The sequence below is a fragment of the Labeo rohita genome, chromosome 18 (assembly GCF_022985175.1).
Source record: "Labeo rohita strain BAU-BD-2019 chromosome 18, IGBB_LRoh.1.0, whole genome shotgun sequence".
NCBI classification, from domain to species: Eukaryota; Metazoa; Chordata; class Actinopteri; order Cypriniformes; family Cyprinidae; genus Labeo; species Labeo rohita.
In genome coordinates, this window is record NC_066886.1 from 32,862,878 (window position 1) to 32,876,681 (window position 13,804).

Consider the following 13,804-nt stretch of genomic DNA (forward strand, 5'->3'; position numbering starts at 1 on the left):
TTTACAAGTGAAGTAACTTGATTTGCCTTAGTTGATATGGTTTGTTTAACATAGTCTACCAGTCAATAATTCAAAAATGAGATGCGTTATATATATATGATTGATATGTAGTTTAAGTGTGGTGTAGAGATAAATTCAAGGAGAGTCATGCAATCCATAAAGCTATGTGCCGAAGATGTAACTTTACGTAAGTGTATGTTGGAAACAAACCATCTTAATTTAACTCTCTCTGTTGTTTAGGCAATATCTTGTAAAGCTGCCGTTTATGAGTCCCGTTCACTCAAATGGTGATCAGGCATGTTCCAGTACGGCCACCGTATCTAGTTTTTAACAAGATCCACTTGCTCAAGATTGCCTAAATTACATTAACATTTTCTATATAACCTATATTTTCTGTATTTCATTAATAAGCATCCAAGTAATTACATTTCTGTGTAAATTATCTCCGCGAGACATCGTGATTTGAGTATACGTTCTGTGCAAACGCATAGATAAAAACAGGGCTCTGTCAACAGGTATTTCATAGTCTAGACAGACGAAATGCCGTTAAACCCACCGGTTGAGATGGACTCTGTATTTCCAGTGATGTATTTACTGTTGTGTTTGTTCATTTCCTTTATACTTACTCTAACAAAATAGATGTCTTCACACTTCAGCTTATTAAACAACACATGCTGTAGTTTCATACTCCAGATGTTGAACATGCTAAACATTTTGTGAATAGCAGATGTGAAAACAATAAATAAAAATCAGTTCTGAATATCGGTCATATAAACATGCAAATAATCGGTATCAATAATGTTTCTAAAAGAAAAATCGATACTGCTTAATCTTTACTTAAAGTAACAGTTTAGTAAATTGTGCTCACGATGGACAGAATGAGGTAGAAAATTAGTAAATCATGCTCACGATGCACTTAAAACAAGGTGACGAATTAGTAAGTCATGGGAATTAATTGTTTATTCGTGGCCACGATATAAATATTTTTCCCACGTCATGTCTGGGGCTCTGTAATGCAATAATCTCTTTGAATTATTTACAGTGTATTTGGTACTGAAACATAAATGGCAATTCTGCTTTGTTAATCCACTTTTATGTAAAAATGTTCATGTCACACTGGATATGAGGGATCCGATTACATTGCATTGTGGGATATGCTATCACACGCAGTGTGATCAGGTTGCGTACTGACGTTTTATCAAATAAACTAAAAATTTGCAAAGTATACATTCTGCGCAAACATTTCCAAATGTACCCACAATCACTTTATAGACCGAAGAACATGAAATCATCATTTCAGTGTCATTATTATCTCAAGTCTGAAGTTTGTGTTTCTGTTTTGATAGAAAATAAGCTGGGAACTTCTTGAACTATGAGTGCCAGTAATAGCCAGTCAGTAGGTGGGCACCCCACGATCCGATTTTAATTGGTCGTACACGTTTCCGCTGTAACGGCTCCTTTAGCTCTTGAATTACTGTAAAAACAGGGAGCATGCGGGGAAGTGGAGAGAGCGGGGGCGTCAGCAATCGTTAAAATCTCTCCACCGCGGAGGGAAGCTGCGCGTTATTAGATTGTAAGGCTGTAGGGAGGAAAAGACCATTTGACTGCGCCGCGGGGGGGAAGCGTTTGCTTCTGCCGGGGGACGTACGCGACCGATCCAGCCTGAGAAGAGACGGCGGGAGACGCCTTAACAGGTCATCAATGCTCACCTGCTGCACAGGTGGCCTACAGACTGTTAATGAGGCTTTTTGTTTTGCTCAGACCCCTGAGAGAGAGACGAAGAGAATGAGAAAGCAAAAAATAAGAGATCCATCACAGATACACAGTCATCTAGACTCACTTAGAGATAAATGAAGACTGCGAGCTAATGAATTTCACCTCCAAGATTCAGCTGATGGATTTGAAGGGGTGAAAACGCTCTATTGCTCTCTCTGAAATCACATTAGTCTCTTTTGTTTTGTTGTCTCAAGCTCCTAAAATGATCTTCGAAGTTTATGAGGTTTTGGAAAGCAACAGAATGAATTATGCAAAGATATGCAGGCTGAGAAGCGAAAACGATGCCATATGCCCCTCTCTCGCTCTGTCTTTCGTTCCCTTGCTCTCCGTTTTGTCTAAATATACCAGGGACGTGTACCGGACAAAAATGTAATTAGATGAAGCCATTTACATTCACATTATCATTTGTCCGCTGACGTACATTTACAAACGGTGCACAAATGCAAACTCAAAGGGCACAACATAAGGTGTCCAGATGTTCCTGTCTTTTCCAAGGATATTTGCAGTATTTGGTCGTACATGCTTGTTTAAAATACATAATATCATCATATACAGTATGTCATTTTAATTTCACTTTTTGTTTGTTCTCAGTTTGTCACAGCACAAAATTTGCAGTGGTCAAAAAAAAAAAAAAAAAAAAAAAAAAAAAAAAATCTAGACTCCAACTCCTCTTTTAAATAATAGATCATAACATTGGAAATTTTCATAATTAATTTGTTGGGGTTTGCTAGAATACATTACATATTTAAGGTTTTCATTTTAACACTATATGCTCAAGTAAGTGAGAATTTTCAGTTCCTATTTGGATAAATCCAATACTGTGACACTACAAGTTACGGAAACCCACAACTCAGATTTCACCAAAACATGGCGGCACCCAGGGAGAAGTAATTTAGTTCATGATAAACATTAATTTTAGTGAACGTTTGCAGAGGCAGGTGTGTAAAACATAGTAAATGGTCTCTGTTGATAATCGCACACCTGCAGAACAAATTGTACCATAGCATATTATCATTATTGAAATTGTTTATTGCTATAGAAACATCTTTGTTGGCAGTTCAACAACTGGTAGCGTCAGCATTTTATTTCTTTATCCACACCATACACGTCAGTATCAGACAATGGGATGTGATGTTATGTTTAAAATTTAGAGATGTCAAGAAAGAAAAACTGACATCTATCTTTGAATATAATGCAGCATTAAAATTTAGTGCTATGCAATGATTAATCGTGATTAATTGCATCCAAAATTACAGCTTCATTTACATAATGTATGTGTGTGTACTGTGTATATTTATTATGTATATATAAATAAACACACATACAGTATATATTTTGAAAATATTTACATGAATATTGTTTTATTGATATAACTGATATTATATATAAATATATTTAATATGTAAGGGATAATATGTATCCAGCTGGTTGTTATCGCAAACTAAAGCCCGACAGGCTTATCAGCAGACGTCATTCAGGTCATTGGTCATTTAGGGAGTGCTCAAAGTATGTATCTTTTTATCAATAGGAATATCAAGAGCTTTGTGCGTGAGTTGTGTTCACCACTCACTGCTGTACAGTATGTGTGCACTTGGATGGGTTAAATGCAGAGCACAAAGTCTAAGTATGGGTTACCATATTTGGCAACATGTCACGACAATGGCAGAAGACTCGTAACTTCTTCATTATGTGTGTTCGTTGCTAGGTTCACGAGCTGGGACTTGAACTCGGGACACCTGAAGTAAAACGGCATTACATGTCAGCGTACTGCCCACAAACCCTTACGGAAAAGAAGTTTATTCAAGTGTACTATTAGTATACTTCTTTTAAACTAAAAATTGTAGGTACTTCTCAGAAATATGCTTAAAATGATATTTAAGTATATTTGAGCTGTGCTTGTGCTCTGAGAATCTGTGTTTTCATTGTTATACGCTAGGGGCATTATTGCACATCTTCTGTACAGAATTTCCAAAACATAAGTGAAGAAGAAGACAAAATGCTTCCACATGTGATCTAACACAATCCTCAGACATGAAACAGCATCAAAATCATATGTAAAACTGTATAACTTTATGGAATAAAATGTTGACTCATGAAGAGGTAATAATGACTGTCATGATTTGGGGTGTTTTTTTTTTGTTTGTTTGTTTGTTTGTTTTTTGCCTTTTTGTTCAAGATGTTTATTTATACTTACTTAAAGAAAACTTAGGACTATACTTGCAGCATAAAACTATTAAACTAGTAGTTTACTGAGACTATTTGATCTAAGTATTTAATTAGTAAACTATCAGTATACCTATAAGTTCACCTTTAGTATACTTGTAGTACAAACTGAAAACATAGATGTGAACTAGTTTTGTACTCAAAGTTTACTACTGTTACATGCATTTACTCATCTCACCTGCACAAAAGCAGATTCAGTACTCCTCAAAATGAACAAAAACAATCAAATGCAAACTAAGAATATTATACAAACTTAATTAAATATGTTAACACAAATATCATGTATGTATTTGATCCCATTTTGTTAATCGGTGTCTCTGCTACTGACCTTTGATGATCCAATTCAGTCGTACTAAGCAAAAATGACACATTTGTGTTTCATTTTTGCTACTGCTGAACAGTGTTGAACTTTCTTCTGCTGCATCATATCTTTCTGCATATTTCCTTCAGCCTGAGGCATATTCATTTAACTTTTGTTGTGAAAAGGGCTTTTACATTTGTAAAATAACTTTTTTGTATTACAAGCCTGTCCAGATGTAATGCATTACTTTTAAAAGTAACTTTCTCCAACACTGTAAACAAATATATTATACATGAAAATTATATATATATATATATATATATATATATATATATAATTTGCAAAAAAAATAATAAGAAGAATAAATTTGACGGTAGCAAAATAGAGTATTGAATATCAAACAGGTCCAAACTATTATTTTTCTTCTTCAGTGTATAATGATATCACTTTTCTCTCTTTCTCTTTCATGTCTGGTTTAGCTCTGAAAGGCTTAGTGTGTCATGTCAGATTGGCTATGTGGATGTGAAGGACTAATGTTGTGGTCATAAGGTGGTGACCTCATCCTGACCTCTAGAGGCCCATCTCAATGAAATCTCTCAGGACAACTTAATATGACTGAAAGCTGCTCGCTGACAGGACAGAAATGGCACAGAGACTGCCGCAGACACTCAGCACTTTCCATTCATAGTATCAACATATATGTGTTTTCTTAGTAGTAAAGGCAGCACTATTATTATTGCACACTACTTTGAATCTAATCCTAAGTATTAAACTTTAGAGCATGGACGTTTTAGATTCGGGCCAGTAAGCAACAAACCAAAACAACTTTATTTTCTTCAGAAAGAGTATAAAAATTATGGAAGGACATAGCAGTGTGTGTGTGTGTGTGTGTTTGGTAACCAGTCTTTTAGCTGAAGGTAAATGCAGGCCATGATTAAATTTGAATGAAGCTTCTGTTTGCAAATGGACCCAGATGTTGACCCTCCTGCTCTCTCTCTCTCTCTCTCTCTCTCTCTGTCTGTTTATCTCTCTCTCTCTCTGTTTTTTTTTTAATTCAACTTTCCTATGGTTTATTGGCAAATAAATCACATTTTATTGCAGACGTGTTTGTTGCTTAGTTGCAGACAATGAAAATAAAGTAAAATAACAATACAGGCAAATAAAATAATAAAGCAAAGTAATAAATAAAGAAGTAGCACACAATAATTCAACTACATAAGAATGATGAAATATATGACATGAATAAAGATGAACATTAGAGTCTCTGGCTCTGTTTCTGGCTCTTGTTTGCCCAGAGGTGGGTCAGATGATGGATGATCTTTCAGCAGTCTTTCTGGTAATCAATGCGCACTCGCTGTCTGAGTGCTCTGTAATGACAGACAGACTCTCACACATACACATAATCGTCATACGCAGCCGCTGGAATGCATTAGAGGCTTTAACCTTGACCCCTGTGAAAGTGGAGAGGTCGACAAGTCTCGACAGGAGAATTAGATAATCAGCATTGAGAGCTGCGACGCTAACCTACATGGCAAAACCTGGGTGTAAATGAAGCGTCTCAAAGCCTGCAGTGTTGGGTTTTATTCCAAGAAAAGTTGATTGCATTTATCACGCAGAATTTCATGGATCCATGTGAAAAACTTCCTTGTGTTTCAGCTGATCACCCGACTTCATCATGTTCACCAACAGAAAGCTGCTTGCTTTTGAAAATTACTTCTGTGTGTGCTGTTTTATACATCACTACACTATTGACAACTGAACTTTTCACCCATCATAAAGTGTTTACATTTTGTAATGTAAACACTTTATGATGATTTTCTGATGCATATGGTGGTCAGAATTGTATGTTCCCCAGTTGTTCATCCTGTTCTGTTTCAGCTGAGGCCAGATCAATGCCGCTCAGCAGCACTTTAGAGAGATACAGCCCTTCTAACATCACCAGGCCGGAGAAGAGATTGATCATGGCCATTTATCTAAGCGGAGGCGTGCCGTCCCAACGGGCTTCACGTTTAACATCCTCTGCGCTGGTTTAAACTGGCAGGTTGCCATGGCAGCTAATGAGGAGCCGACTGATGGAGTGGAACAGTCGCCACCACAGATTCTTTACCAGGGTAAGATAAAGCTAATGCTGTTAGCATCGAAACGCAGGGCTGAGCCCACTCCATCAAACAGACATCTCGGACTCTCTCGTGCTCTAATCCAGAATGAGAAATGAAAACATCTTTATGTGGTTTATTCCCATAAAGCCCCACTCAAACCCCACTGCTGTCCTGTACACTTCACCTCCAAGTGTTGTATGGCGGTTTTCAAAAAAAAAAAAAAAAAAAAAGTTTTATACAATAATTACAGGCTAATTTACCAAAATAAAACCTTTTTTAAAAAAATGTATCATGTTTTATATGTTAACATTACATTATATATAAACACTAAATATACAATTACAATGTATAAATTAATTCAACCCTTACCAAAAAATAGTATACTTCAAGTTTATTTTATTAAGTATACTTAAGTAAAGTTCAAGTCTATTTTTAAGTATACTTTATGTAGTAAGTATACAAATATCAATGTACTAGTAGTATACTTGTAAGTGTACTATTTCAATACTTTCTAGTTTATATACTGTTAAGTATGTTTTAAGTATAACAGTAGTAAACTTATATAACTTTACATCATACTTTAAGTATACTACTATGTCCCTATTTAGGTATTAATGTGTATATGTTTTGTTTTATGAATATCTGAACATACATCAAAAGAAAGAACAGGGCAACATTTTATTCTAGCTTCATGCGTTCTTTTTTTAAAAAACACTTGGATGTGGGTAAGTTTCATAAATAAGAAAAAAAAGAAAGAAATAAACAACATTTTGAACAAAAAGCTGAAAAAAGATTAGAAGTGAAGAAGAGAAGTGAGTATAAGGGGTTTTTTTTATGAATGTTTGTGATTGCCTTTCTTAATAATGTGCTAGTTAGCAAGTTTAGCAGCTAAATGCGACTAAAGTAAACAGGCTCGTCTTTCCACAGAGAGAAGAGAGGGGCGGGGCGAGCAGAGCTCAATTTCATTTAAAGCAGCCTCAACCAGAATGGGATCATTTTTGCGGAGCTGATTTTGACAAGGTAAAAAGGCTGCTGTTTTACACAACCACTGACAATTTTTAACCAAAGTATATTAGAGACTTTTCATTAAACCCCAAAGAATCATATCAACTTGTGGAAAATGGGCATCCGATGACCCTTTAAATGTCATTTTAAGTATCTTTCTGGAGAAGTACATAAAGCACATTTCTGAGAAGCGCATGAAAGTAAACAGAAAGTATACTTTCCTATGTTTAGTTTAAAAGAAGTATACAAATAGCACACTTGAATAAACTTATTTTTCTTAAGGGAGTCTAAATGTTAAACCTGAATTTCAGTAACTAAATTGAAATCTAAATGTTGGATCTTGAGATAAAGGTTTAGAAAATATGCTAATTTAATCTATCAAAAGCAGGAGGGTTGTTTAATTGGGTCATTTGTTAAATCACACTTTGTTACATTTGGTGCTCAACACTCCAAGCACAATCAAGTGCTCTCTGGTGTTAAATTAACGTTATTAATAACCTTTATGGGTATCTTCACAATATTGAGCCTTTCTGTTCTGGTCACTAATTACCAGGATACTTTAAGTAGGACTAGCTGCTTTTAGTCTAGCTATTATCTGTATTTTGTATATAATGAGCCACATTAGGCCTGTCATTGTCCAGCTCTGACTGTAATTATTTTATCCACTTGTGATTATTTGTTATGAGAGCTTTTATGTTCTGTTTCATTTGCAATGTAAACATTTTTGTTTCCTTTGAATGTCCAAGTGAACATCATTGCCTGTTCACAGTACTCCATGTACAAGCTCCGGAAATTAAATAGAGCCTATATCAAATTACTTACGCAAATTTGTGAATGAACAGATTTTACTGCAAGATAATACACAGATATGAGATATCTTTATATCATAAACAACAAACATGAAGCGTAGAAAGAAGTCATTTTTCTACACAGCTACTAGGAAAATTATTTTTTATTTAGTTTGCAAATGTTTTTTCTTTTTCATTTTCTCAAGAAAATGTTACTCATCTGTGCCTGCAGCACATACTGTCTGTATTTTGGATTTCTATAAATAAATAAATAAATAAAAGTAGTACACTTTAGCATACTTTTAAAAAAATTACTAATTGATTGAATGTACTGTTTCTGGACAATTCATGTTATTTACAATTAAATGAAAATGTATTATAGTTTAAACTTACATTAAACAAAAAGTTGAACTTTAATGCGTTTTGACCAACTTAAGTAGGACTTAAATACATCTTTATGCCCTGGTTTCACAGGCAAGGCTTAAGGCTAGTCTCCGACTAAAATGCATGTTTGAGCTAAAACTGAAAATATCTTGCTCTGACATATCTTATTGTTCTGCCTCAAGATGAACACCTGTAACGTTTTCTTCAAAGGCATTTTTATAAGTGTAATTATGACAATATAGCAAATTATAATCAAGTATTTTACATAACATTAGTCAAAACGTCAAAATTACTGAGCTTCTTCAAAGTACAACAAATGGTTATTCAAATTAATAAACTGACATTTAAAAAAAAAACACATTAATACAAGACTTTTTTTACTTTATTTAAAAATAGTACACTTTCATGACTCTTTCTTAATGCACTTAAATTACCTTGTAATGCATTAATATGTTATCTGCATTGAACGCATGTTTTGTTTTGTTACTTTTTAAAGTACTTTTAAGTACACTACAAGTGTGCATTCACTACAATTATGCACACTTAGTTTATCACAAAGACTTATTGTTCAGTATAATCTCCATGCACAGTTTTCTTCAAAAGTTGGGCAGCAAAGGCAAAGTAGGGTTTTTGATACTGTCAACCCATAAATCCAGCATATAAGCATAAACCAGTTCTTCTGTCAAAAAAGAAACTTTATTACAGGACTAAATAAAGATAAGACTTCTTTTTTAAAGAGTATTGTGTCAACATAACTTTATAGCTTGTTCTGTATTTATTTTTTATAGTTAGTGTTGTCTCTTATCAATGAAAAAAATATTACAAAAGGATTTCCAAAAATCAGATTTACCTATAGGTGGTTCCACCCATTTGGAAAACACTGTGTGTTTATAAAGGAATTCCATTCCAGCCTGACTGCTCAGAAACCAATGGTTTAAATGTAAATTAGGGTCTGTTGATGCCCCATTATAGATAGCGGGCTCTGAATGTGTGCAAGTGACTAAATCCAAATGACCTCATATAGATAACGAAATCACCTGCGCTGACCTGCGTCTGCAGATAAATTAGCAGTAATTGGAGAGGAGCTTCCCTCACGGACAATCAGGAATGACCAGAGTAAAGAGACTGTGTTTGCGGTGGTGTATTATGTTGTATTTATTTAGAGGCCTTTGTGTAACATGCTCTGTTGACAGCGCTGTGTTCTCTTTGTGCTTCACAGCACGCATACAGATAAGAGCCCGGCCTTGCTATTGTTCTATTGTTACCGCGCAAGCGGTTAAAGTCGTGCCGTCTTTGATAAAACTTCAAAGAAGACATCATCCCCATCAAAGAGAGTGGTACAAGCCGCCCTGACCTCCTCTCCATGTGAACTGACCTCACGGAAGACTAAATCCCACCTCCAGACGGGGGGCACTGTTGTGCCTGGCATTTCCTGAACCCTCTCTGTCAGCAGAAAAGATGGAAAATGGTAGTTAAATGTCAGATCTTTTTCAAGAGGAGAAAAGGCTACGTTTTGCTCCATCACTGAAGTAGGCCACGGCTTGCGTGAGGGCCGGATCTCGTTCTGAATGTCACTGTCTACAGCTTTAATCTTCCAGGGAAGGAAGAGTACAGCAATCTGTCTTTATCTATCAAAATACACCAAAAGTACATGCAGGAAATCAAATTTATTTACCAACTTTTTCTTTTTCTTCTACAGTGTAGTGTCTAATGCACAGACAAACATTTACAGTAAACAAAAATATATTTTAATGTAACTTGTCATGTTTTAAAATCTATTTGTAATTACACATTTTTTTAACATGTGTAATGTGATGACATTGCAATTTAGTACCTTTTTTTTAGTCTCTTTAATTGTATTTATGGCAAGAACTGATAAGGATTTATATTGGCATTATTAAAAACCCTACTTTGCTGTGCCCAAACTTTTGGAGAAAACTGTGCATGGAGATTACATTAAATAGTAAATCTTTGTGATAAAAGAAGTGTTCTTAATTGTAGTGAATTCATACTTGTAGTGTAGTTATAAGTAACAAAACATGCTTGCAGATAATATATTAATGAATAAAAGGTTACTTAAATACATTAAAGGGGTGCTATTATGCTTTTTCACTTTTTGAATTTTAGTCAGTGTGGTGTGTATGTTTGGGCATAAAAAAGATCTACAAATTTACAAATTTCAAAGTCCACTCCAAAGGGAGATATTTAGTATTTAAAAAAATCTCTTTTCAAGACCTAGAGTGAACGGCTTCTTTGGACTACAACGTTTGTTTTCCGCATGCAATGATGTCACAACGCGGCCCATTAGAATATCATTAAATTAAATCCTGCCTACGGAAATTCCTATGGTGGGGGGTGTGGGTGTAGGGACGAGGTGGGGGATTAGCCAAACTTTAGTGATGCAGCACGGAGAACCGCTTCAGCAAGCGGCAGGTATAAACACATAAGCATTGACTAGAGTGGCAGCTTCAGAGCAGTAACACAGCGCAGACATGTGCAGTACAGGGGGTCAAAACACACGCCGAAGCCGCAATCTACTCCGGTTGCCGCGTCAGAGCCATAACGTGCCGCAGACATGTGCAGTGTGTGGTAAGAGATTTATTCATCATACAGTGTAGATAGCTTCACTTACAACGTGAGTGTTTTTTTAAAATGCATAAACTTGCACTAGAATATGCTAGGCTAATCAGTGATGATGTTCCTTGATAATGTTAGGCTGCTTTTAGCCTTATGTTGGAGCTGGTTTCGGGCAATGAAACTAAGTATGTAAATAATTAAATAAATTAGCACGATAATATCATGTATTGGCGATCTCGCAGGCTGAGGATAGGACCCAACACTACTGAGGTGTATTATTTACTCACCTGAATTTTAGGTGTAAATGATTTCCTTCTTGAAGGAAATCATGAAGGGTTATATTAAAAGAGTTATATTAAAATTTATCCTGGCACTCCCAAGCTTTAGAATAGCATAGACAGGTGTTTCTCTTCATCAGTCCAAAACAAGTCCAATAAAGTGCATCCATCCATAATAAAAAGTGCCTCATATGGCTCCGAGGGGTTAATAAAGGCCTCCTGTAGTGAATCGATGCATCTTTGTAAGAAAAATATCCATATTTAAAATGTAAGAATCACTTTAATCTAGCTTGCGCTAACAGTTGTACATGGAACTTGCTTCTTCGACAAAGGGCGTGGCAGTATGGAAACAACATCTAAGCTGTTCGCCAATCGCAATTCAGTGGGACAGCTAACCAATCACAACACATTTCTTTTTTCAGAAAGGCGGGCCTTCATTAAACCTGGAACTAATCAAGCATTTGTGCCAGGCTGGGAGAATGTATTGTAATAATGTAAATTGTTAAAATATGTTAAAAAATATGTTTTATTTTTAACATTAGTATGTTAAAAATAGCACGTTTTTCGAACCTTTTTTTCAAAAGCATGTTCTAGTGCACCCCAAAACAAAATCAAAACATCTTTGTAAAAGAACATAATAGGACCCCTTTAAGAACAGTCATGAAAGTGTACTCTTAAAAAAAATAAAAAAAAATGTATGTATTTATTTATTTATTTTATTATTTATTTAATTAAAATATTTTAAAATGTTCTGCTAATGTGTAAAGTGTTAAATCCTGATAACTGTAATACATTTTTCATATTTGACAAAAATGCAACTTAGAAAAAAAAAGTATTTTCTTTACATTCACACTGTCTCTGGTGCTCACATTGGATTCTTGTAAGTGAATCTGGATCAATTAGTTATTCGCTTTACTTGCACACTATTGTTTTGTGTAATGAAGTTGTTTAGGACTTTCTGCTCCTAAAACTGTATAATAGGACATAAAGGACTTAAGAGAGCTGAACTACAAATATGAAATATAAACAAAAACCTAGACAAATGGGAGATAAAATAAATACATGAACTACACGTAAAATGGTGGTTGATATGCAAGTAAGAACAAATAAATAAATAAATTTATGATTTTTTTTTTAATATCTGAGTTAACATTATGAGTGTTATTTTAACATTATTTAAATACCATTATACACTTTTAATTTTAAATTTTACATTTAATTTTAATTTTAATTAAATTTTTAGTAAGATTGTCATCATATTTATTCAATATTTTTATATTATGGTATAGGTTTCATTTATTTTTGTTTCGGTTTTAGTTTTTTATTGATCTCCAGTTAGCTTCAAGAAATTAGAAGGTTTTTTTTTTTTTTTTTACATATTTACATATTTACATTTTATGTTGACATCCATGCCTGTGCAAAAAGTATGCACAGTAAGTACCGGAGCAACACTAGCATGTACAGTAAAAATACATAATGTTAAAATAATTGAAAGTTTTATTAACATGCAGTTTGCTGTACAGCACACGTCCATCCTGTCTAAATCCCTCTGTTGCTTTTCTGTAGGTGTTGTTTCAGTGGATCATTGCTCAAACTGTATTTTGTGGTAATTTGTCTTTGTCTGAAGCTAATGAAATGGTCTGCTGATTCATATTCCCTTTTCATGGTCCTGGAGCAGTTTAATTAGGTTTTTCTTTTGGCTTCATTTTTCCAATGTGTTCATTTGGTGGTCTAAGTGATGTTTATGCTAAATTCATCAGGGGACTGGTGTGCATTTTGGACAGATTTAGTGAGTTTCATAACTCGCTGAGTCAGGCTTCTCTTTCAGGATTTTGTAACAGCAGAACTTTTAAAGGAAACATGTTGCGTGAATTTAATTTTAGATTAGATTTTCCATGTTCCCTGTACCTTGCGCCCCCTAATTATTTCTTGTAAACATGATTCATTTCTGGTAAAATGTTCAAAAAAACATACAGTAAATTGATGGAAATTGCTGACATGTACTTATAGTATAACTTTTAGCCAAACTTTTTATTGAAGATACTATTAGTAAGATGATGATGATTGTTATTATTACGGTTTTAATGACTTTGCAATGAAGCCAAAAAAAAAAAAAAAACTTAAAAGTACATTTTAAATCATTATATTTTTATAATGTTTTATCCTCTAAAGAAATACACAACTTTGATCTGTTGACTAACATACTAAAGCACATGTAAAGTACTTTATAATTTTACCTGTAGTGTGTAATTCAATATTACATTCAAAATGTAGACTCTTTAAAACTGTACTAAACTGCAATGTCATCACACATGCTACAAATATGTAATTACAAGTAGATTTAAAAACATAAGTTTCAACACTAAAAGTAAA